Here is a 24514-nt window from a genome sequence, read left to right as displayed (position 1 = left end):
TGTAACAGATGCATTAGAGCTTCTCAATTTGTCTTGATCACTTCAAATCTTAGGGCTACAGGGTATTTAGTTTGATGATTCCTCTTTGAAAATTATAAGATGCTATATAGTATTTCATTTAAAATCTCACTCTTTGTATAATTTTGATATTTACAATTTATTTTAAACATAATGATATATCTACCCCTATTTCTTTAAATGCTGCAAAGACCTTTGACTAAAAATAATATAATTCAGACCCAGTGGAGAATGCATTTTGAATCATTTTTTCCAGTGGCTAGTGATGGATGTGGGCTGATCTCTTCACCCTATTTCTTGGTCCCCTCACGACAAATGGCACATCTTCAAGACAGCTGATTGGCTTTAGTGGCATGAGCTGTGGCCATGGAACAGGGTAACTTTAGAAATTCTTCTTAAATTGAAAGTGATATGGTAAGTAAACTGTGAGAAAAGTCAGTTACTATCAGGTTATTTGTTTTTAATGTACAAAGGCTACCTAGCAATACTGCACACATTTAAACAGATCACTAAACTCACCAATGGATTTTTCAACAGTCAAATACCTGCCAGTAAACAAAGTTTTAAAATAGGAACAAGATCAAGTTCCCGTGCATCTGCCAATTCCAAAACTCATGAACCCAGCTGATCTGCTCAATGAAAAAAACTGTATTTTATTGAACTATTTTCCCCTGTGAGAACTATTCACAAAAGTACATTTTAAATTTATAAGTAAACAGTTACTTCTTTAGCAAAAGTTAAAACAGTAATTATTGAAGAATAGAAACATGTAAAAAAAAAAAAAAAGTTATAACTATGATAGTAACAAAGGTGCCAGATCAAAACATCTCCTTACTTTCCAAGAACCTTCTTGGGTCTGGGCTAAAGGACCCCAAAGAAAAGCCAAGTCATTAGGCATTACTAATGAAGATTCTTCCAACCAGAATCAGCAGTGGAGGAGGAGGGAAAAAAAAGGAACTCTAGAGCGGATGTGCATAGTATCTAAAAAACTGAAGAGAGGAGAAAAGGCTGGAGATAACCTGCCATTTGAAACAGTTCCTCTAGGTGCTCTCACTTGAAGGCAGAAGCAGGGGCTTTGTTGGCATCTGCTTTGTTGGCATTTACCTGCTTCAAAACATGGAAAGCTTTTCCTGACCTCTCCCCTGCCCCACACACACACCCCCTCGCACTCTCTCTCTACTTCTCTGTACACCATACATATTCCTAATATAGTCAGTCCTCCACATCCAGGAGTTCCACATCTAGTGATTCAACCAATTGCGGATCAAAAATATTTGGGAAGAAACACAAAAATAACAGTACAACAAAAAAATAACACAAATACAAATAATACAAATAGAAAAAAATACAAATAGAAAAATAATTCAAATGCTAATTTTTATTTGTATTTACATAGCATTTCCATTGTATTAGTTATTATAAGTAATCCATAGAGGACTGAAAGTACACAGGAGGATATGCAAGGTTATATGCAAATACTATGCCATTTTATATCAAGGACTTGGGCATCCAAGGATTTTGGTATCCTCAGGGATCCTGGAACCAGTTTCCCACAAATACTAAGGGACGACTGTATTTAATTTCTCACCCTGTACTTATGCCTTGACATTTTGTGCCCCGTCTCTTAGATTTCTAGAACTTCCTAAGGTCAGGGGCCATGTTTTCCATTCTCGCACCAGCACAAAGCACAGTTTGGGTACTCAGTATTCAGTGAAGAAACAAATATAGCATCACCCTCATAAACTTTCATGACTTTGGAGAAGTGAGTCATCAGCCATTAAAGGTACTCCAACATACCTCCCTAGGGCTGATTTTTATGTTTATAATTCCCTTGCATATCTTTAAAATTTTCCACATATGTATACATCCCGGAATAATGCGATTTTCCATGTTTCTGAAGTTTTATGGAAATTGAATCATTATACATTCTTCTGCCACTTGCTTTTCTCACATAGTGTTATTGAGAGAGTCATAAATGTTGACGCATATAGCTGTGTTCCACTCATTTTCACAGCTGCATAGCAGTCCACTGCTTTGCACTTGGTTTTTCCATTCTCCTCCCAGTGACCATCTGAGCTGTTTCCAGGTTTCACTATTATAAACAGTGCTGTTATAAGCATCCTCGGAAATGTCTCCCATTCCCAGCATGCATGTAAAAACTGTATTTTTGTGCCAGATTTTCATATATATATATATATTTGCTGCCAGATCAGGTACAGGAAATATATATTTAAATATATAAATTATAAATTATATATTTAAATATATAAATATGTATATTTAAATCAAAGTATCTGGAGAAGGTGGATAATGGATGAAAACATAGGCAAATCCACCATTTGAAATGAAATCCCAAGCTTGTCAACACTCTAATTCAAGCAGATGGGCCGTGTATTGGTGTCCCGGGGCTACTGTAAAGAAGTCCCACAAACTGGATGGCCTAAAAGAACAGAAATAAATTCTCTCACAGTTCTGGAGTCCTGAAGTCCAAGATCAAGGTGTTGGCTAGGCCAAGCGCCACCTGGAGCCTCTAGTGGAGGATGCTTCCTTGCCTCTCCCTAGCTTCTGGTGGTGGCTGCAATCCTTGGCATTCCTTGACTTGCAGCTTCACCACTCCAATCTCTGCCTGTTGGCACATGGCTTTCTCCCTGTGTGTCTGTGTTTTCACATGGTGCTCTCTTCTAAGGACACTAGTCGTGTTGGATGAGGGGCCCACCCTACTCCAGTGCTGCATGACCTCATCTTAACTAACTACATCTGCAATAACACTATTTCCAAACAAGGCCACAGTCTGAGGTAACAGGGGCTAATGCTTCAGTATATCTTTTTACGGGACACAATTCAACCGATAATAGGCAGGAGGTTGGCTACAGAAATTAACAGTCTACAAAATGGTCATGTCGACATATGGTTACATTCAGAACAATTTCATTTGTCAATCTATCTATAAGCATTCAGTGAACACCTATTAAATTAACCAGTACTCAAACAGTAATATGGTTTTTTAGAAAAAATAATGAAATGACAACAAGCCAATCATTCTGAGATACTCCTTACTCAGCATATAGAACTATTTAATCTTGTTTCCAAAGCGTTCACAATCAGTAACTATATAGTGGGCAATTACGCTGGACTATAATGGAGATATCCCCACTGAGACAGGTCTTCAAGGAGCTAAAAACTGAGTTGGGGAGATGATGAACAAATGTTTAGATAACAATAAAGATAATGAATATGTATTTAAAAGGTTAAATAGTAATAAAGACAATAACAGAGGTGATACAATTAAAGCAAAACAGAGTATCTGCTTATGCTAATGGTCATTGCTTTCATTTACTGATCATCTACTACCTGTCAGACATTGTTCTAATCACAGATTAAGTCATTTAATCCCCACCAAAACCTTAAAAGGCAACTAGGTATTACTATCATCATATGACAACTGACAAATACAAGGAACAGGAAGGTTAAACAATTTGTCTGCTAATAACTGTCAAAGGTGGAATTGAAATCCAGGCAATCTGACCAGCCCTCTTATCCACTAACAGATAGATAGATATCTGTCTTTCTCATTCTGTCATAGATGATCATATTAAAATGAGGACATTATGCCTCCTGCTTGCACAGTTGGATAAAAAATCTTTTCAGAATTTCACCGATGTGATAAAATCTGATGGTCACAAAGAAGAACCCTAGACTTCACTTTAAAGATGATCAACAAATATACTTTTTCCCCTGAAATCCAAGTCTGTGAGTCACTGAAACAGTACAATCCTTGTTTGTCTACTGAAACATTTCTTTGTATCCACTTAGTCTTTATTAAAATTATCTTTTAAAAGGAGAAAGTTTTGGCCGGGCGCGGTGGCTCAAGCCTGTAATCCCAGCACTTTGGGAGGCCGAGACGGGCGGATCACGAGGTCAGGAGATCGAGACCATCCTGGCTAATATGGTGAAACCCCGTCTCTACTAAAAATACAAAAAACTAGCCGGGCGAGGTGGTGGGCGCCTGTAGTCCCAGCTACTCGGGAGGCTGAGGCAGGAGAATGGCGTAAACCCGCGAGGCGGAGCTTGCAGTGAGCTGAGATCCGGCCACTGCACTCCAGCCTGGGCGACAAAGCGAGACTCCGTCTCAAAAAAAAAAAAAAAAAGGAGAAAGTTTTATTACTAGTGCACAAAATACCCCATGAGGTGCAACTATGATGTAATGAGGCATTTGTTTAAAAGCCTGTCAGATCATATATAGCTGAGTTATTCTTCAAAGTAGTCCCTTTTGATGGTGTACACAAATTCCAGCAATGTGGCCACTGTTCAAAGTATTCTTTGAATTATTCTTTTGAAACTGCTTTTGGAATTTAAGGCTACATAAGGTGCCATCTCATGAACTTTAACCATATCTCAATTTTTAAAGCAAAACCAATGCTCCACACAGCACCGGTGCCCATTCTGTATATTAATAGAGGTGATACAAAATGATTTTGGCCTAGAGGCTTTGAGGATTTTTTTTTTTAAAGGTACCATAGTCTCTGAAGTCAATTCCAAAGAAGAGTTCCAAAATGCATTGAATAATTTGGATTTGGAACTTCCTGACCTTCCTCTACATGGGGCTTTTGGAACCCTGCCTAGGGTCTTTTGATTGTTGAAAATGTTGGGCTTGATACATCTTAATTAGTCCTAATTTGCAAGAGCAAGTTGACCTTGAAGGTTAGCAGAGATAAGCAGTAGGAGTAGTAGCTTGCCCAACAGGCAGTTTGCCGTAGTAGAAAAGGAGTATGCACAGGGAATCCCCAAAGACAGCTTAATTAGGATCCCAGGAGAATCAGGAGAAAGACTTGCCATGATCCAGAGAGTATGGACAATAGTTATCTTCCTACTTGGAGCAGTTACTTCTTACTCCAGCCACAAACACAAACAACCACCTATCCTTGTTACAGAAGAAGGTGAAAAGACTGAACGTACATATTTTTATAACTTGGCACTATTGGCAGAGAAGGTTTCACAGATGGGGAAGAAATAACCTAAAGAAAGAAATGAAAAAGGCAAGGAGATGAAGAAGAACCAAAACCAGTGTTAAAAGAATGGTAAGGAAAGAGAAGATGAAGAAATTCCAGTTCTAAAATAATGATACATGTGAATCTCGCAGAGAATTTCCATGTCTTTTGAAGGAGCAGTATATGCTGCTCCACAGAAGAATAAAAAGAATTCCCACGCTCCAGATGGAAATTCTGTTATCGACACTAGGAGGAAAAGCTGGGTAGTGGTGGTTAACAATGGGTATAAATGTGGTGATATGTATAGTCAGTAAGACTATTCATGAGGTGTGCTATCTTCCCGAAGACTGTATCTGAGACGTGGCTTCTCTTAACGTAATTCAACATCTATCCATGATTTAAAAAAAAAAAAAAACCCTCAGGAAATCAGGAATTGTCAAGGGCACCTATGAAAAACCTTCAGCTGACATCACAAGTGAGAAAGTATTTCTTCTTTCACCAATAAGAGTGGGAACAAGGCAAGGATGGTCACTCTTATCACTTGTATTTAACATCTTTTAGAGCTTCTAGCAAGTTCAAAACATATAACATATTGGAAAGAAGAAGTAAAACTGTATTTACAGACAACATAATCATGTATGCAAAAAAAAAAAAAATCCTAAGAATACTATAAAAAAACTATTAGAATAAGTAAATTTAGTAAGGCTAAATAAAACACAAAGCCAGTATAAAAATTAATTATATTTGTACTGTGAGCAATGAACATATGAACACTGAAATATAAAAATACTGGCCCAGTGCTGTGGTTTATGCCTGTAATCTCAGTACTTTGGGAGGCTGAGGCAGGAGAACCACTTGAGCCCAGGAATTTGAGACCAGCCTAGGCAATACAGCAAGACCCTATCTCTACAAAACATTAAAAAAAAAAAAAATTGGCTGGGCATGGGGGCATGCACCTGTAGTTTTCAGCTACTCCAGAAGCTGAGGAGGGAGGATCACTTTAGCCCAGGAGGTTGAGGCTACAGTGAGCCACCGTCATGCCACTGCACTCCAGCTTAGGTGACAGAACAAGACTCTGTCTCAAAAAATTTTATTTTAAAAATGTCATTTGTAATACCAAAAAAATGAAATATTTAGGGAAACACTGAACAAAATACGTACAAGAATCATACACTGAAAACTACAAAACACGGCTGAGATAAATTAAAGAGCTAAATACATGGAGAAATATTGCATGCTTGGGCTGGGCACGGTGGCTCACGCCTGTAATCCCAGCACTTTGGGAGGCCGAGGCGGGCAGATCACCGGAGGTGGGGAGTTCAAGACCAGCCCGACCAACATGGAGAAATCCCGTCTCTACTAAAAATACAAAATTAGCTGGGCATGGTGGCAGGTGTCTGTAATCCCAGATACTCGGGAGGCTGAGGTGGGAGAATCACTTGAACCTGGGAGGCGGAGGTTGCAGTGAGCTGAGATCGCACCACTGCACTCCAACCTGGGCACCAAAAGCAAAACTCCATCTCAAAAAAAAAAAAAATATATATATATATATATAAAATAAATATATGATAGCATATATCATATAAATATATCACATATATCATATATATCTCTCACATGCTCAAGGATCAAAGACTCATTATTGTCATGATGTCAATATTGATCTACAAAGTCAATGAAATCCCTATCAAAATCCCAACAGGCTTTGACAAGATGATTCCAAAATTTGTACAAAAAGGCAAGCAACCAAGAATACTCAAAACAATTTTGAAAAGAAAAAAAAAAAGTTGCAGTACTTCCACTACCTGATCCCCAGACTTATTACAATGCCTCAGTAATCAAGACACTGCAGTACTGGTATAAGGATAGACATACAGATCAATGGAACAGAACAGAGACTACAATTAGGCCCTTCTTTTTGAGGTCCTAGCAATGGTCAATTGATTTTCAACAAAATTACCAAAATATGTGGGCCTTTTCCCACAAATGATGCTGGAACAGTTTGATGTCCATATGGAAAAATAAATGAATCTTGACTCTTACTTAACAAAATATACAAAATTAACTTGAAATGGAACATAGACATACTAGTTTTATGTTGCTGAATAACAAACTTAGCAGCCATAAACAGCACACATTTATCATCTCACAGTTTCTGTGGGTCAGGTGTCCAGGCACAGCTTAGCTGGGTCCTCTGCTCAGGGTCTCACAAAGTTGCAATCAAGGTATTGGCCAGTCTGCGTTCTCATCTGGAGGCTCAACTGGGGAAAATCTGCTTCCAAGTTCATTCAGAGTGTTGGCAGAACTCATTTCCTTGAGGCTGCATGGTTGAGGGCCCTGGCTTTTTGCCAAGCAGCCTTTAGGTCCTAGAGACCATCTACAGTTCCTTTCTACGTAGGCTTCCTCAATGTGGCTGCTCACATCAACAAGTCAGCAAGGAGAATCTCACCTCAGGGAGGACCCAGACCTTCTTTTAAGGGTTTTGGGCTGATTAATTCAGGCCTACCCAGGATAACTTCTCTTTTGATTAACTCAAAATCTACTGGTTGTGACCTTAATTATATCGGTAGAATCCCTACACTTTTTCCATATTCTAGTCTATATTCTAGAAGCAAGTCACAGGCCCTGCTCACACTCAAGGGAAGGGGATTACACCGGTATAAACACCAGGGGTGGGAAAGATCTGTCTGCCAAAACAGATCTAAACATAAGAGCAGGACTAAAAAAGTTCTGGAAGGAACACAGGGGAAAATTTTTGTGAATGTAGGTTAAGATTTCTTAAAACACAAAAGCTCAAACCATAAGAGGAGAAAAAATAAATAGGACTTCATCAAAATTAAAAATCCTTGCTCTTGCACAGAGGCACAGTTAAGAAAATGAAAGGCAAACCACAGTTTGAGAGAAGATGCTTGCAAATCACATATCTGATGAAGTACTTGTATCCAGAACATATAAAGAACCCTCACAACTTCAGACAGACAATCCAATTTAATAAGAAATGGGCAAAAGATTTCAGCAAATACTTCACCAAAGAAGATAAACTTAATGGCCAAACAAGCACATGAAGACATGCTCACTATTACTAGTCACTAGGAATTTGTAAGTTAAAAATACAATGAGATACCATTATACACTCAAATGGCTAACATTTTAAAGGCAGACAATTAAAGCCAGTAGGAATGTAAAGTGGCACAATGGCGTGTCCACTTTGGAAAACAGTTTGACAGTTCCTTGTAAAGTTAAACATACACTAAACATATGGCCCAGCAATGCCACACCTAAGTATTTACACAAAGCAAATAAAAACATGAGTCCACATAAAGACCTGTATGTGAATGTTCATGGCAGCTTTTTTTCAAAATGGCCAAAAACTGAATTAACTCAAATGATCAACTACTAAATGAATAAATTACATTATAACCATACTATGGAATACTACTCAGCAACAGAAAGTCAGGAACTGCTGATACATGCAACAACACAAAAATGAATATAGAAAGCAGTATGCTAAGTGAAAGAAGCCAGCCACAAAAATACCACATAAGCCCATCCTTGACAAATTTCAAAGAACTACGAGTGTTCACATCACATTCTTTCACCAAAATGCAGTTAAGTTGTAAATCAGTTTTTAAAATACCTAGAAAATACATTTGTAAGTAAAAATGTACTTCTAAACAGCTCACGGGTGAATGAAATAAAAATAGAAATTAGAATATATTACAACTAAATAGTCATGAAACTACTATGTTTTGAAACATCCAAACAGCAGAATAAATCTAAAGAAAGGAGGAGAAAATGAAGAATGATTCCTGGTATATACTTTAAGTGAAAAGGGCGAGAGGCTGAATAATGAAATATGTTTTTGTGCAAGAAAAGGGGAAAATACATGTATGTGCTTGCTCAAATTTGCAAAAGATACTTAGAAGAACAAACTAATAAAACCGATCATCTACAGGGGGAAAGGAAACAGAATACCCGGTCAGAGATAGGGGTGAAAGCCTTCTGAATATACCTTGATATAAATTGGACTTTAAAATCATACAAAGTTTTTACTCATTAAAAATTAATCAAAAAAGCAGGGGAAAAGCCCTAAAATGGAAACAAATGAACATAATTATATTATCAAGTTGGTGCCATAACTAAAACTGACAAACCTCTGGTTAGACTAATAAAAAAGGAGGGCACAAACAAACAATAGTAGGATGCAGGAATGAACAGACACAGCTATAGATTTGGCAGACATTAGGTGGTAGTTTAAAATCTTCCAGGCCCAGGCAACTCTATGTGCAAGTTCTAGCAACATTCAAGGAACCAGTAACTCCAATCTTACACAAACTTCCAGAGAACAGAAAAAGGGAATACCTCAACTCACTTTACAAGGCTAGCATAATCACGATACTAAACTAGACCAAGACAGCACAGGAAAACTAATACCAAATCTTATGTATATAAGATTTAAAAATCCTAAAGAAAATATTGGCAATCAAACCCAGCAGTAAGAAAGAACATGACCCCGTTGAGTTTATCCCAGCAATACAAACTTAGTTAATGCTACAAAGTTATATCAGAAAATCCCTTAAAATAGCCCACCACATTAACAAGTTTAAGGACAGAAAACACATGTTCTCCCTCACACCTGTAATCCTAAGCACTTTGGGAGGCTGAGGCGGGAGAATTGCTTGAGGCCAGGAGTTTGAGACCAGCATGGGTAACAAAGTAAGAAGCTCTCTCTACAAAAAAACCAAAAACCTATCTCCATAAAGGAAGAAAAGGGGTTTGATAAAATTCAACATCCAGTTATGACCGAAAAAAATGTACACTAGAAGTGCACCCACACAAAACCTAAAGTAAACGTAATACTTTATGGTGAAACATTGAAAGCACGAACCTTCTCAAGTAAAGATCTTGGGCCCCACCCCAGAACTACTGAATCAGAAACTCCAGGCATGACGCCAGGAATCTGTAGTTTTGCAAAAACCCCTCAGGTGATTATGATACGGCTTGGTGCTCTGAGTGGGAGCCACAGAGCAACACTGTTGGCATCACTGGGAGCTTGATGGAAATGAGAAGAAAAAGCTCTCCGGGCCCATCCTGGAACCACTGAGTCAGAATCTGTGTTTCAACTCGAAGTCCAGGTGATTCATAAGGCAACGAAGTTGGAGAAGCGCTCCTAGTACTGCTGCACACTGGGACCACTTTTTAAAATACAGATGTCAGAGTCTCAGCCCAGATCAACTAAGTTCGAATATCTGTGGGCAATGCCCAGGGAAGCAAGTATTTAAAACTCCCCAAGTGATTCTAATGAGCAGCAGGAAAGGCAGTCCCCTGATCCGTGGTATTCCCTCTATGAGGAAACTTCTGTTGAGGGACTCTGCACCCTCTCTGAAAAGTCAGAGAAGAAAGAGGCATTCTTCGAGTTCTTTGAAGTTCCCCTCAAGAAAGAAGGTTGCATTTCATACATATACCAATGGTGCCTTTTTAATATGGCTTACAAAACTGAAAACTGAAACTGAGAAAAAACCCTGTAGTCATCAGAGCTGCAGGAAGTTGCAGCAGAGGCTGGAAACCCAGAAGTCAGACTTACCTGGGTTCAAATCCTGATATTGCTGCTTCCTAAACGCTTCAGCTTAGACCTAACCTCTCTGAAACTCAGTGGGGATCTTACCTCAAAGCGCTGCTGTGAGGATTCATATGAGACATGATGTAAAAGCACTGGGCTAAGGACTTGGCAAAGATTACACCTAATGTTAAGGTTAAGTTATGACCGAGGCGGCTATTTAAGCATTGACAGTGAATCTGATGAAATCCTCAGCAAATCAAGACCAAATGTATCTCTCCACAGCTGTAGCTCCTGAACACTTGAAATGTGGCTAATCTAAACTGAGATGGGCTATAATGTTAAAATATACACCTGATTGACAATTTAGTACCAAAAAAGGAGAAACATGTCATTATTACGTCGATGACATGTTGAAATATTTTGCATATGCTGTGTTAAATATATTAAAATTGATTTCACCTGTTTCTTTACTTGTTCAAAGTGGCTACTAGAAAATTTTAAATTACACATTCTCTATTGGCTAGTGCTATCTTAAAGGACTGGGAAGCCAGGATATGAGCTGGTACTATTAGACTATTTCCGAACTTTAATTTTCTGCCAAATCACCTGGGGGTCTCACTAAAATTCACATTCAGCTTGAGGAGTCAGTGTCGGGTCTCAGTGGGTGAGGATGGGGCTTGAAATTCTGCCTGTCTTACCAGCTCCCAGGGAGCAAGGGCAATCTCCATCAATAAGAAAAACCTGTTTCATGCCATAGGCGTAATGGGAATCTCTGGGGAGATTATTAGAGTTGATATAGTGAATGAAAGACATGTCCAGCAGGGAGTTAGACTCAGCTTCAACTCTGAAAAAATCAGTTCTCTCTCCAAGCAAGGAATTCAAAGAGGTGAGTGCCAGCGCCAACGGTCAGTCCTCCCTTTGTGAGGGCAACAGGGACCTGTGCTTTCTCTCCCAGATCCAGAACCACTGACATGGGCAAGGAACACCTCAGAACCAGGAAACTCAAAATGGAATACTGGCTGGGGTTTCTCATATCCTGCTAGTCACATAACCTGTGTTAACCGCAGCGCCCTCCTGGGGTCTCACTGAAACCAAGTGCAAACTTTCCTTCTTACTGTTATCCACAAACAGTACTGACACGCAGGTATATTTCATGTCATGGCCAAGTGTCACTGCTGCGCAGGCAGGTACATTTCTTATTTTAGTAAAACAGCTTGGGCCAATTCCAGGCCTGCTGGAATCCAGCATAGTACCTATTCTCCTAAATCCCCACCTAAGTCATCTCAGGGCCATGAAGCAATTTAGAAGTCATATAAGGGAATTTAAAGCACCACCACCTGATGCTACGAATCGCCCTTACAACCAACCTCTGCCTCTACAGCTCCCAAGAAGGGGAAAGGATAACTGATGTAGCAATCCATTACATTCCAAGCAAGAGGCTCCGGGAAATAAACAATGCTTCCTTCTCACAAAAAAAGTTCAAGGACATGCTATCAAAATATAACAATTATCACATGCTAAAGAAAGGGCATCGCTGTGTGCTGTCAGGGTTTGGAGGCAAGGGGATAAGAGCTGAATGAGTTACAAACAACTTTTATTTTTACTTTCAATTATTCCCCCTTCAACTTCCCACCCCAAACATACTAGCAAGCAAAGCAAAAACTAATCTGTACTCAAACTTCTCATGCCAAGAGTTCAAAAATCAAGAAGCTGAGAAGAAAAGAGTGGCAAGACAATGACTGATTCACAGAACTTTCTCATTTGCTATTTGACCACGGCAAGAAAGGTTAAGCATGAGCTCCATTTCATCTGGCAGACAGGGAGCATGATCTCTAGACATGCAACAGAATTGGTTAAAATGATCATGTGTGAACAGTTCTAAGCTGGCCTCCTTTGTCTAGTTCAAGTTAAATAATGTTCACTAAATGTCTACTCTGTGTATAGGACCATCTTAGGTTTCAGACAATCAGAAAAATATCTCCAACCTCAGCCCTTTTTATTACAAGCATAGAAAACGAAAAACATACAGAAATATGTAGGAGTTACCTATTAAAGACAGTCAAGGAACAGCAATACTAAACTAATACAAGTACATGAAATTGCAAAGTGCAACTTATAGAGACATTTCAAGATACTGAGAAACAACATTAACGAGAAAGGGCCACTCAGGCGCCCGCCCTGTTCCAGCAAGGACGATGGTACAGACCTGGAGAGCTATCAATGATCTCTTCCCCAGAGCCTGGATCGCTTTTTATCGTAACCCCAGAAGCACAAGCATCCAGTCTAGTAAGGACTGAGGAGCTGCGGTCGGGTCTTGACTGGAAAAGAGAAAGTCTTCCATTCTGAGACACTTGTGAGAGAGGCAGGCAACATTCCCTGAGGCTGAGCTTGCTTTGCTGTTGCCCTGTGATTGTTGGTTATACACTACTACCATTTTAGGAATACACAAAATGAAAACTTGTTACGGTATACCAGTGACATCAGGCCCATATGAAAGAGGCAATATAAATACCTGCATATTTTAATGATGACAAAAGAGGGAGATTGAGGCAGAGAGGCCACACCTACAGCCACAGGGAAGATACTCCAAGAACAGGAAGGACAACTGCCCTCTTATACCAGTTCTCCAAATAGCAACTGCTTATACAACACATTCATGCAATAATAATAATGCTGCACACTTTACAAAGGTCTCTGATGCATATTTGATTCTCTGAAGAACTCTGGAAACTTGGCAGGACAGGTTTTACTAGCTCTATCTTACAGATGGAAGAGCCACCAGTAGCAAGGTTAAATGACTTGTCCAGTGACACAGAGTTAAGGAAGAGAACTGGGACCTGAACTCAGCTTCTGTAATCCAAATAGAGAAAGCTTTCTATCACCTCACACAAACAAAAGGCTCATTTACCATAGTTCCTCTGGTAGAAATAGAAAGCACTAGTAGTACCCAATGCCAATTATCTAAAGAGATGCCTCCACATTCTTAAAAAGAAAAAGATGAGATTGTCGTGGTACTCACTGTGGAAAAATACACTGCAAAGATTTCCAGTGCAAAACCTTCCCCCAACTACAGGATGACAACTGAATCTAACTCAGTAACTCCTGCTGGGTCTCCAGGTACACTCTCACTTTCAAGGCAGTCAAACTAGAAGAACACCTCTCTTGCTCTATTACTGTCTGTAGCAACAAAATGTGGCCTCAAGAAATTTCTAAATCCAAACGGTAAAGGGAATATAGCACTGCAAGAACTGAGGACACTGCTGCCAGGGTCGCCTGGAACCAAAAGCTCGTGCCAACATGGAAATGCAGAGAAATGTCGAGAAAAGCAAGCTACTCGATTCCAAAAGTTTATTAAGACATAGCTAGGATAATGTTTTTTCTTAAAAACAGAAGAGTTCCATATCGTTCAAGTCAATAACAGCTTGAGTGTCTACTAGATGCAAGACACTTTTCTAAGCACTTAACATAAATTATTCACTCAGTCATTCCAGCAACCCTTTGAGAAAGGTACTATTATTATTTTCATTTGACAGATAAGGAAACTAAGGCAGGGAGGTAAGTAACTTGCCTAAAGTCACACAGATAAAATTAGGGCCGGGATTCAAATTGGGTCAGGCTGCCCAATCCAGAGTCAAAATCTTATAAGCAAGTGACAGTCCCTGTCCCCCCCGCCATCTGCCAAAAAGGAAATAAAGAACTAGAAAACTAGAAAATAATGAAAGCAGAACTTCAAAGAGGTCGAAAACAGGAAAGGAAAATTACTAAAGAATAATGAAAACAATCTATTATTCTGTTATAAAATCGAATAAACTTTAGAAATAATGAGAAACTCCAGACTTTGAAATCCTCTGGTTACCCCTTTAAAATGTCACCTATTAATTGTTGAAGAGTCTCCACTTTCCTCTTTATTTTGGAGCCCTCAATAAGAGCAAGAACCATGTGTTTTCAGTGGTTCCTAAGTAACTACATTTTGTTAATCTGCCTCTCATTTTGGAACAAAAAATATTAAAGTATTTTTTGTAACTTTAATTATTTTTCAGACCTGTAAAAGATTAAAAATTTGCTTTGAAGGCATTGAACATACAGAATATGAGAGAACTCAGAAGGTATTAAACCGATGAACTTTTACAGTTAACTCTCATTAATGCCATTTTATTAGTGAGCACTCTTGTTCCTAAGAAGTTGAGTGCTTCTTTTCTCTTGAGCTATTTCAAAATGAACTAGTTTCTTTACAAACCACACAACACAAGGACTGATGATCATTTCAGATAAGAGGTTCACAGTACAAACCATTACACAGGAAGAGAAACCCTTGTGCAAGGTGGCCTGAGAGTCCAGCAGACACTGGCATGAAATCAGCATCCAATACTGACCTCAGCAGAGCTTTCTGTAGCTACAGTGAGCTATCTAACTATGAAAACTGCAAAAGATTTGAAAAATACCTCTCTAGGTATTTGAAATCACTTACTGTTTGTATGTAAGAGGGGGGGAAATATGAGTAAAAATGAGGCTGGGATGAGCTTACCATCTAAAAGACACTCATTGGAGAAATGATGACTCCAAAAAATCTCTTTGATTCAGAGATTTACTTTTGGATTTATTTCCTCTAATGGAGCAGCAGCTGGCAATCTAAAACTAGAAATTCAAAGTAATGCCCAAGTCATTCTCAATCACGCCAGCCTGTTTTACTGTCATTGTAAGGTTTCAGAGCTCTATTTTTTCTCATAGCGCTTATCTCCGCCAGAAAATCTATCATTGTTTATTTTTTTTATTGTGTGCCTCCCCACATATAAACTCTATAAGGCAGGGACCTCAGCAGTGGGGCTCTTTGCTGTCTTCCCAGTGCCCACCGTTGGCACTCTTGTGTTTGATGAATGAATGAAACCATCCACAACTTAATAAATGTAGTTAGAACTTTAAGTTAAAGAGACCAATCATTTACTAACCACACTAGAGTCTACAAGACCCCGTGAATGTTATCCACCCTCAAGCACCCTGGGAGGCTACTATACACTGGTGCTGCAGGCAGCACCACTGGTTCAAATCTCCCCCATGGTGTGGAATCTCTTAAAAGTAGATTTGATTTTGTGAAACAGCCAAAAGCCATTCAGAATCAAATCTGGTGAATACATGACTGTGCCCAACAGATATGTTGGATGAAAGCAAACGTGTCTGCAAAGTAACAGGCCTGATTGTCTTATTTGGCTGGTAACCCGATTTTGAAGGAAATTCAAAATGGTCTGTAGTCTAGCAAAATTGCTGGCTCAGTCTCAAGACTCTAAGTTGGTTATTTCACAAGGAATAAAACTGAGCTGTGGTAAAAAGAATCCAGACTAGACAGACACCAAGACACCCCCAGAGAGCTGGCTTGTGATATTAGCTTTGCCATTAAGTTGCCCTGAAGCCTGGGACATATTAGTTACCCTCTCTGGGCCTCAGTTCCCCCACCCAGGGAACAAATGAACAAGTAAACTTTAGGGTGCCAGTCAATTCTAAAATGCTGTAATTTTATTCTTGGGAAGATCTGGTATATCTGTTTCAAAACCAGTCGCAAATCACTTCGCCTCAAACGATGCGTGCGTATAAAGCTCTAATATAATTTTTGCAGCAGATTCACTTCTTACTTGCTTGGGCAAATACTAAAATTAGTTTTCACTTCCTGAGCGCAGCAAAAGACAGTTAAGGGAGGCAACCCGGCCAAAGGCGCTTGCTCGTGCCCGTGCATACTTCCGACTGCGTATCAGGGAACTAACCGTTCCCTCTAAGATCTTCCCTCAACTGTTGCAAAAGCAGATAAACCTCTCGTGTATGACACAGAAACACTGGCCAAGAGCGACCCTCGAGGCTTCGCGGCCAGTGTCGGGCTGCGGCCGCTCCGCAGGGCCCACTGGGGATGCGGCGGACGCCCGCTCCGCGCGGAGGGCCAAAGCGAGGACCAGCGGCGGAGCGTCGCCGGGGAGGCAGGGCGGACGCCCGGCCCACTCACCGCCCCGGGACGGGGAAGCAAAGTCCGGGCAGTGGCTGAGACGTCCGCCCCCAGCTCCACCGCCAACCAACCCCTACCCCCGTCCCGACCTTCGCCCGCTGCCGGCCGGCCGGCCGGCCACCTTGGGAGGGGAGAACGGGGGAAAGCCGGAGGTACCTGCCTGCTGCTCCCTGGCCTCAGCCCTGCCCCGCGGGGACAGCGACGGCGCTTGGGCGAAACCCCCACCCAACCCTGCCGGTGCGGCGAGGCCCCGCGCTACCCGCTGGCCCAAGGAGTCCCAACTTCCTCCTCCCGATCCCCTCACCACGGGTCCCCGCAGTGCCCGGCTCCGAGCCAGGCCAGCCGTGAGCGCGCACCCACCTCGGGCTCCGGGGGCCACCGCCGTTGCCAGGCTGCTCGGCTCCCGGGCCCTGCTCCGCCCCCTCTGGGGTCCGCCCCCCACGGCCTGCCCGCCCCTGGCCACCGCCCGCTGCCCTCCTCCCCGTGCCGGTTGGCGAGACTGCATCACGTGACGGGGCAGGGGGCAGGAAGAGTGTGCCGGGTCGACCCGGGGAGCAGCTCCGAGGGGCGGGGCTCTTCGCCCGCGAGGCTGCTGGGAAGCCCACTTTGAAGGGTGCGACGCATGGAGGCAGCTGGGAATTGTAGTTCGCAATATGGTGCTGGGGATGGGCGGGGCCAAGATGCCAGGGGCCATCCCTGTAAGGGAAGTTGGACTGGGCGCCGGGCGGAGGCGGCTGGGAAGCGTAGTCCCGGGACCCTTGTCTGGCTCTCCCTCTTTTTCTTCAGTAAAGGGGAAATCCAGAGAGAAAAGTTCTCTACATTGACTTTAGCGGATGCCACTAAATTGAGCTATTATTGGGTACACAGGGTTGGCTGCGTAAAGTTGAGGTAGTATAAGAGAAAAAGAAATTTCACTGACTCTGATCAGTGACTCTGGAGCAGGATCTGCAATTCACAAACTCAACTAACAGCTGGGGTGTCCCTCAGCTGTGCCAGCACCTTTCCAAGAACGCAATTGAGACTTAGTGAACGGAAACATTTCAGTCCAAAATTCCTTCTACTTTTTGAGGTTTGGGTCAGACAACTATTGATACAATAAAAAGAAAGGGACAGGAAAAAGAGAAGGAAGGCAAACGTCAAGAAGATAATTCATTGTGTAATCAAATAAAACAATCTGGGCCGGGCGCGGCCTGTAATCCGTGGGATTACACGTCTGTAATCCCAGCACTTTGGGAGGCTGAGGCAGACGGATCATCTGAGGTCAGGAGTTCGAGACCAGCCTGGACAACATAGTGAAACCTCATCTCTACTAAAAATACAAAAATTAGCCAGGCGTGGTGGCAGGTATCTGTAATTCCAGCTGCTCGGGAATCTGAGGCAAGAGCTTCGCTTGAACTCGGGAGGGAGAGTTTGCTGTGAGCTGAGATGGCACCACTGCACTCCAGCCTGTGTGACAAAGCGAGACTCCGTCTCAAAAAAAAAAAGAAAGAAAAAGAAAAGAAAAGACAATCTGGCACATAGAAAAATGAGCATAATATTCTTTGTACTGCATAATACTTATACATGAGCAGTTGGAGTAAATAGGATGACTTTATCATGGCCTGTTTTTTTCTCTTGTATGTGTTAGTTCTCCAGCATCTAAAAACAGCATTTTACCTGATACCAGTGTATATGTATACATGTGTTTTCCAGTCACACACATATACATATATTCATATATCATTACTTATATATACATATATATGCTGTATTGAAGAGTCTAGACTTCTTAGATGAGTAACAAAGCCATCCAGAATCCAACCCAGCCCACTCTTTAGCCACTTCTCCCAGTGTGCCTCTTTTTGCTCTTCACCCCAAGCTCCCAGGGAACTTGATGCACCAGGTTTTTTCTTTCCTCCAGCCCTTTGCACTTGGTCCTCTCTCCTGGATTTGCCAAACTCCTGGAAAGACAGCAGAATAGCAGCTGCTCCTGGGCCCCCGCACAATTAGAAGTCTCCCCCACCCAGCCCTTCTTGTTGTACTGATGTCATCATTTGCTTACACATCTACTCTGCCAACTCCCCTCCCCAGACTATGAACTCCTTTGAATCTCATTCACTTTTGTGCTGGATTTCAAAGCATGCTCAGTAAATTTGCATGCTAGAGAGGCTCCCTGGTGGGCTGCTGAATAACTCCGGATTCCTAGTATCTGTTAATTTTAAGGCAGAGGGATAGAGGAAAATGGGGATGGGTGGAGGGAGGGCAGCAGCTGCCTGGGATACCTTGCATATAATAGGCCTGGTTAAGTGTCCCAAGATGAGGCCAAAGCTTTTTGCTGGAGCTGGGAGGAGCTGGGGGTTGGGAGGTGGGGAAGGTGCAGAGCAGGGCTGGTTTCATCCTAAGAAGCTAATTCCTGAAGAAGATTTCTCCAGGGTCCAGCCCCAGCCCAGCCCCACCTCTAGAAAGATGCAATTCAACCAGAAAGGGCCAGTAGAGAAGACTAGCCTTTGGCCTGTGAAATGGAGAGAGTAACCCCTGCCATGCCTGTCTCACGGTGTAGGTGCAGAGATCAAATGACGCAACAGATGAGGAAGCACTTTGAAAACTGTAAAGGTTGTACACTATGGGCTGGGCACAGTGGCTCAGGCCTGTAATCCCAGCACTTTGGGAGGCCGAGGCAGGCGGATCACTTGAGGTCAGGAGTTCGAAACCAGCCTGGCCAACATGGTGAAACCCCGTCTCTACTAAAAATACAAAAAAATTAGCCAGGCGTGGTGGTGGGCACTTGTAATCCCAGCTACTCGGGAACCTGAGACAGGAGAATTACTTGAACCCGGGTGGTGAAGGTTGCAGTGAGCTGAGATTGCACCACTACACTCCAGCCTGGATGACAGAGTGAGATTCCATCTCAAAAAAAAAAAAAAAAGGTTATACACTATGGAGGGGTTACCGCCTTGCCCTTGGTGACATCGCTGTATTCTTGACTGAGTCTGCCCTCTTCCAGGCTGGGGCTGCACTCACATTTCTCTCTCTGTGTGTGTGTGTGTGTGTGTGTGTGTGTTGAGGAATCTTCAGGCTTCCCTGCATTTTGCACACATACACACACCCCACATGCAGGAGGCCTGTGAGAAGATGGCTGGCCTCCTTTTCCAGGGCTCCAGGACAGTAAAGAGGAGAGGGCAATAGATGTGACCTGAGGCTGCTTCTTCCACAACCCTTCTGAGTAGCACATTCTACACCTATTCCCACCCCTTTCCCCCAAAGTCCTTCCGCTTTTGCTAAGGCACAGGCTGGAGGGCTAGAGGCACCTCCTACCCTCAGAGGCTTCATCCTGTTCTCTGCAGTTGGGGGAGGTGGGCTACGGAGCACCAGGAGTAGCCTGCACTCCAGATCTGACTGGCTTCATCGCTTACCTCCACCTCTGGCCTCTCACCTCTTAGATAAGAAGCAGGCCTGAGTGAGGAAATGGCCTGTTTCCTGCTACTTCTCCCTTGGCCTCTATGCTCTCGTCTCCCCAGTCCCCACTCCTGCCTCAACTTAATCCTACCAGGTTCAGTGTATTAGGCCTGAGGCAGGGGAAGGTGGAGGAAAGGGAGGGGCATTCTTACTGAGGAAAGAGAAGGCTGAAGAAAAAGAAAATTAGGAATGAAAAATTTTAAATGTAGCTGTGGGGTACCATGGTCTAGCAGAAAGCACTTGGAACTAGGAAACCTGATTCAGGTGCCAGAAATTCTATAGGCAAGCTGTTGGCCTTGGGAAAGTCACTTCACCTCTCTGATCAATAACTGCTTCCTCTGAAGAAGAGGGGTTGAATGCCACCTCCCAGGGTCATTGTGTCCCCTTGAGGATAGATGTAAATGCGATGTATACAGTGTCAAGGAAGCAGAATTCCCAAGTTGCCAGGATGGTCACTGGGGAGAGAGATGGGAGAGGGTAGGGGGTAAACCCCTGGGCACTGACACAAAGGTCCCAGGGTTTCAATCCTAGCTCTTCCATTTGTTGGGTGTGTGATTTTGCGCAATTACATCTCTCCAAACGTCGACTTCCTCATCCGTGAAATGGGTTTTTTTCCTTATCTCCTTCATAAGCTTGTTGTGAAGCACATGAATGCCTAGGTCTAACTTCTGATTCTAGGAGAACTGCAAAGCAGCTCTGCCTACCTCCTCCTCCCCAGCCCCAGCCTGTGTTTAAAAAGCAGCCTCAGCAGGATAGTGCAGCCACTTTGGAAAATAGTTTGGCAGTGAATTATAAAGGTAAATGTACATATGGCCGAGCAATACTATTCCTAGATATTTATCCAAGAGATATGGAAACATATGTTCACAAAAAGACTTGTATTCAAATATTCACAGCAGCCTTTCAAAAATAATAGTCAAAAGCTGAGCACAGCTGTAATCCCAACACTTTGGGAGGCTGAGGTGGGCAGGTCACGAGGTCAAGAGATCGAGACCATCCTGACCAACATGGTGAAACCCTGTCTCTACTAAAAATACAAAAATTAACCAGCCTTGGTGGCGTGCACCTATAATCCCAGCTAATCCCAGCTACTCGGGAAGCTGAGGCAGGAGAATCGCTTGAACCCGGGAGGCGGAGGTTGCAGTGAGCCAAGATCATGCCACTGCACTCCAGCCTGGCAACAGAGCGAGACTCCTGTCAAAATAATAATAATAATAATAATAAAAAGTAAGCGTCACAAATCCCCATTGACTAAACCCATAGCTAAGCCAATGGTGATATATGCACCCAATGGAATATTATTCAGCAATAAAAAGGAAGAACTATTGATATATGCTACAACTTGAATGAATCTCAAAAAATATCATGCTAAGTGAAATAAACTGTACACAAAATATTATACACTGCATGATTCCATTTATATTATATTTTGGAAAAGGCAAAACAATAATGATAGAAAGCAGATTCACAGTTGACTGGGGCCAGCAGTCAACCTAGAGGTGGGCGGGGGATTGACTCCAAAGAGGCAAGAGGAAAGTTTTGGGGGTGATTGATGGAAATGTTCTATATCTTGATTGTGACATGATCATGAAAACATACACAATTGCCCCAAATAATTATACTATAAACATGAGATGAGTGAATTTCATTGCAGATAAATTATACTTCAATAAAGCTGAGTTTGTTTTTTTGTTTGTTTGGTTTTTCTTTTTGTTTTGTTTTTTCCTGAAGTGCTGGGATTACAGGCTTGAGCCATCGTGCCCAGCCCAATAAAGCTGAGATTTAATCCCAGCACTTTGTGAAGCCAAGCCGGGCAGATCATGAGGTCAGGAGTTCAAGACCAGCCTGACCAACATGGTGAAACCCCGTCTCTACTAAAAATACAAAAATTAGCCGAGTGTGGTGGCATGCACCTGTAATCCCAGTTACTCAGGAGGCTGAGTCAGGAGACTTGCTTGAACCTGGAAGGCAGAGGTTGCAGTGAGCTAAGAGTTGCTCCACTGCACTCCAGCCTGGGTGACAAAGCAAGACTCTGTCTAAAAAAAAAAAAAAAAAAGCTGATATTTAAGCATGGGAAGAAGACAAGAAGACATAGCCTCAGTTAAGATTCCTAAGGCTGCCCAGAATTGTCTATCTCCTTTTTGTTGGTTGGTTGATTTGTTGGTTGGTTGTTTTCTAAGAGGCTTGGGGCCTTCAAGGGGAGAGAGTGGTGATGCTTGCCCTGAAAATAACAAGGATGTGCTACCCAGTCTGTTCACCATCACAATCAAGATACAGAACATTTCTATCACTCCTGAAGCAGGAGAAGATAGAGCCCAGACCCATGGGGGCAGGACAGAGAGAGCTTACCTGGATGCGGGAGGCCTGGGATCTACGACCCAGACAGAGAGAGCATTACTCTTGTGGGCCCCAGGGATCAGAAGCTTCCCCTAGCTTCTCTCTGGGAGCTGCCACTGATATCTGCAGGCACATGTGCAGTGGGGCTCCAGGAGACCTTAAGAGCCAACCTGTACTCTCTGCTCCTGGGCAGATGAGACTGCTATTGCTTCTCACTGGTATTTTGCTTCCACTTTCTCACAGAACTCAATGTTAAGTTGGAACCTCTTTGAGGAGGCCCCACTGGTCAGCAGGTTCTATTTTGCCAGGTGCTAGATGGAAGTTTGAGCCAAGTAATGGGACATGAAAACACATAGAGAGAGAAACCCAGGTTCTTTGTCTCAGGGCTTCTTGGACACAGAGGCCAGCACAAAGGGCTTATGGTCATGACATCACAATGTTTCCAAGTGCCAGTCCTGTTTGTTTCCTTCATCGCTAGGCACATACAGGGTATTCACCGAGGACTTTGAGTTCTAGTCCACAGGCAACACCATGACAAAATTGCCCCAGGCCCCAGTCAGATCACAAATAAAACTAAACCCAACTCACAAGATCCTCTCCTTCTACCCCCAATTACAAGGACTTAAATAAAATAAAAATAAAAGAAACCTCAGTTCTTACACTAAATAACTTTTAAGAAAGTAAGCCCTATGAGGAAATGTTTCAGAATACAGTCAAGTGTTTTTTACTCAAAACAGGCTTTTTAAAAAGAGCTTTATCTTTTATTTGAAGGGCCTGATTCATGTTGAGGTGTGTAGTATGCTACTTCTCAAACACAGATTTGGAGACCTAAGATTAAAACCAAGAGAGAATATATGAGAAGGGAAAAAATAAAAGATAAAAAAAACCTGAGGCCGGGTATGATGGCCCATGCCTGTAATCCCAACACTTTAGGAGGCCAAGGCGGTTGGATCACTTGAAGTCCCACTTGAGGTTTGAGACCAGCCTGGCCAACATGGTGAAACCCTGTCTCTACTAAAAATACAAAAATTAGCCAGGTGTGGTGGCAGGTGCCTGTAATCCCAGCTACTTGGGAGGCTGAGGCAGGAGAATCACTTGAACCCAGGAGGTGGAGGTTACTATGAGCCGAGATCACACCACCACACTCCAGCCTGGGTGACAGAGTGAGACTGCCTCAAAAAACAAAAACAAAAACAAAACTGAATGTGTCAGCAAATATTTGCTGAACCTGAAAGAAATTGTGTTATTTAATATTAATTAATCAAAACGAATAAAATAGGAATAAACTTAACCAAGGAGGCAAAAGACTGTTGCAATGAAAACTGCAAAATATTACTAAAATAAATTAGACACAAATAAATGGAAAGACAGCTGTGTTCAGGGATTAGAAGACTCAATATTGTTAACATGTAAATACATTCCAAAGTGATCCACAAATTCAATGTAATCGCTATCAAAATCTCAATGGCAGAGATATTTTATTTTTAGACTAGAAAAATACATCATAAAATTCATGTGAAAATCAAGGGGCCCCAAATAGCCAAAATGATCTTGAAAAAGAAGAATGAACTTGGAGATCTCACATTTCCTGATTTCAAAACATTACAAACCTATAGTAATCAAAATAATGTGATACTGGCATAAAGACAGACATTTATACCAGTGGGACAGAATAAAGAGACCAGACAGAAACCTTAAAAGATACAGTCAAATGATTTTTAGACAAAGGTGCCAAGATCATTAAACGGGGAGAGGACATCATTTCAACAAATGGTGTTGGGAAAACCAGATATCCACATGCAAAAGAATGAAGTTAGACCCTTACCGTACACCATATACAAAAATTAACTGGAAATGGATGAAAGATCCAAATGTAAGAGCTAAAAGTATAAAACTTTCAGCAGAAAACACAGGGGAAAGCTTCTTTCCAGGATGTGGCAATGACTTTTTAGCTATGACACCAAAAGCACAGCAACAAATGTAAAGTAGATAAATGAAGTACATCAAAATTAAAAACTTCTGTGCATCAAAAGAAACAAAAGAGTGAAAATGCAACCTAAAGAATGTAAGAAAATATTTGCAAATCACATATCTGATGAAGGATTAATATCCAGAATATATAAAAAACCCCTACAAGTCAACAACAAAAAACTCCATTAAAAATGGGCAAAGAACTTAAATAGACATTAG

The 24514-nt window shown here is 42.0% G+C and overlaps 1 protein-coding gene across 7 annotated transcripts in view; it reads right to left on the bottom strand.

Annotated features, from left to right (window-relative positions):
* Positions 1–16978, bottom strand: part of MTM1 (myotubularin 1) — a 101494-nt gene extending 84516 nt beyond the window's left edge. For 3 of the 7 annotated variants that reach the window (XM_005594809.4, XM_005594811.4, XM_074028906.1), the window contains exon 1: positions 16913–16978. The gene's annotated coding sequence lies outside the window, so the exon portion shown is untranslated. Of the gene's footprint in view, positions 1–16708 lie in introns of all 7 variants that reach the window. The other 4 variants (XM_045383190.3, XM_074028905.1, XM_015443999.3 and 1 more) reach the window with 2 other exon arrangements.
* Between the last annotated feature and the right edge of the window lie 7536 nt (positions 16979–24514).

Source organism: Macaca fascicularis, chromosome X (genome assembly GCF_037993035.2).
Source record: "Macaca fascicularis isolate 582-1 chromosome X, T2T-MFA8v1.1".
NCBI lineage: Eukaryota > Metazoa > Chordata > Mammalia > Primates > Cercopithecidae > Macaca > Macaca fascicularis.
The sequence above is the reverse complement of the archived record's forward strand: the minus strand, read 5'-3'. Positions and strand labels throughout refer to the sequence as shown.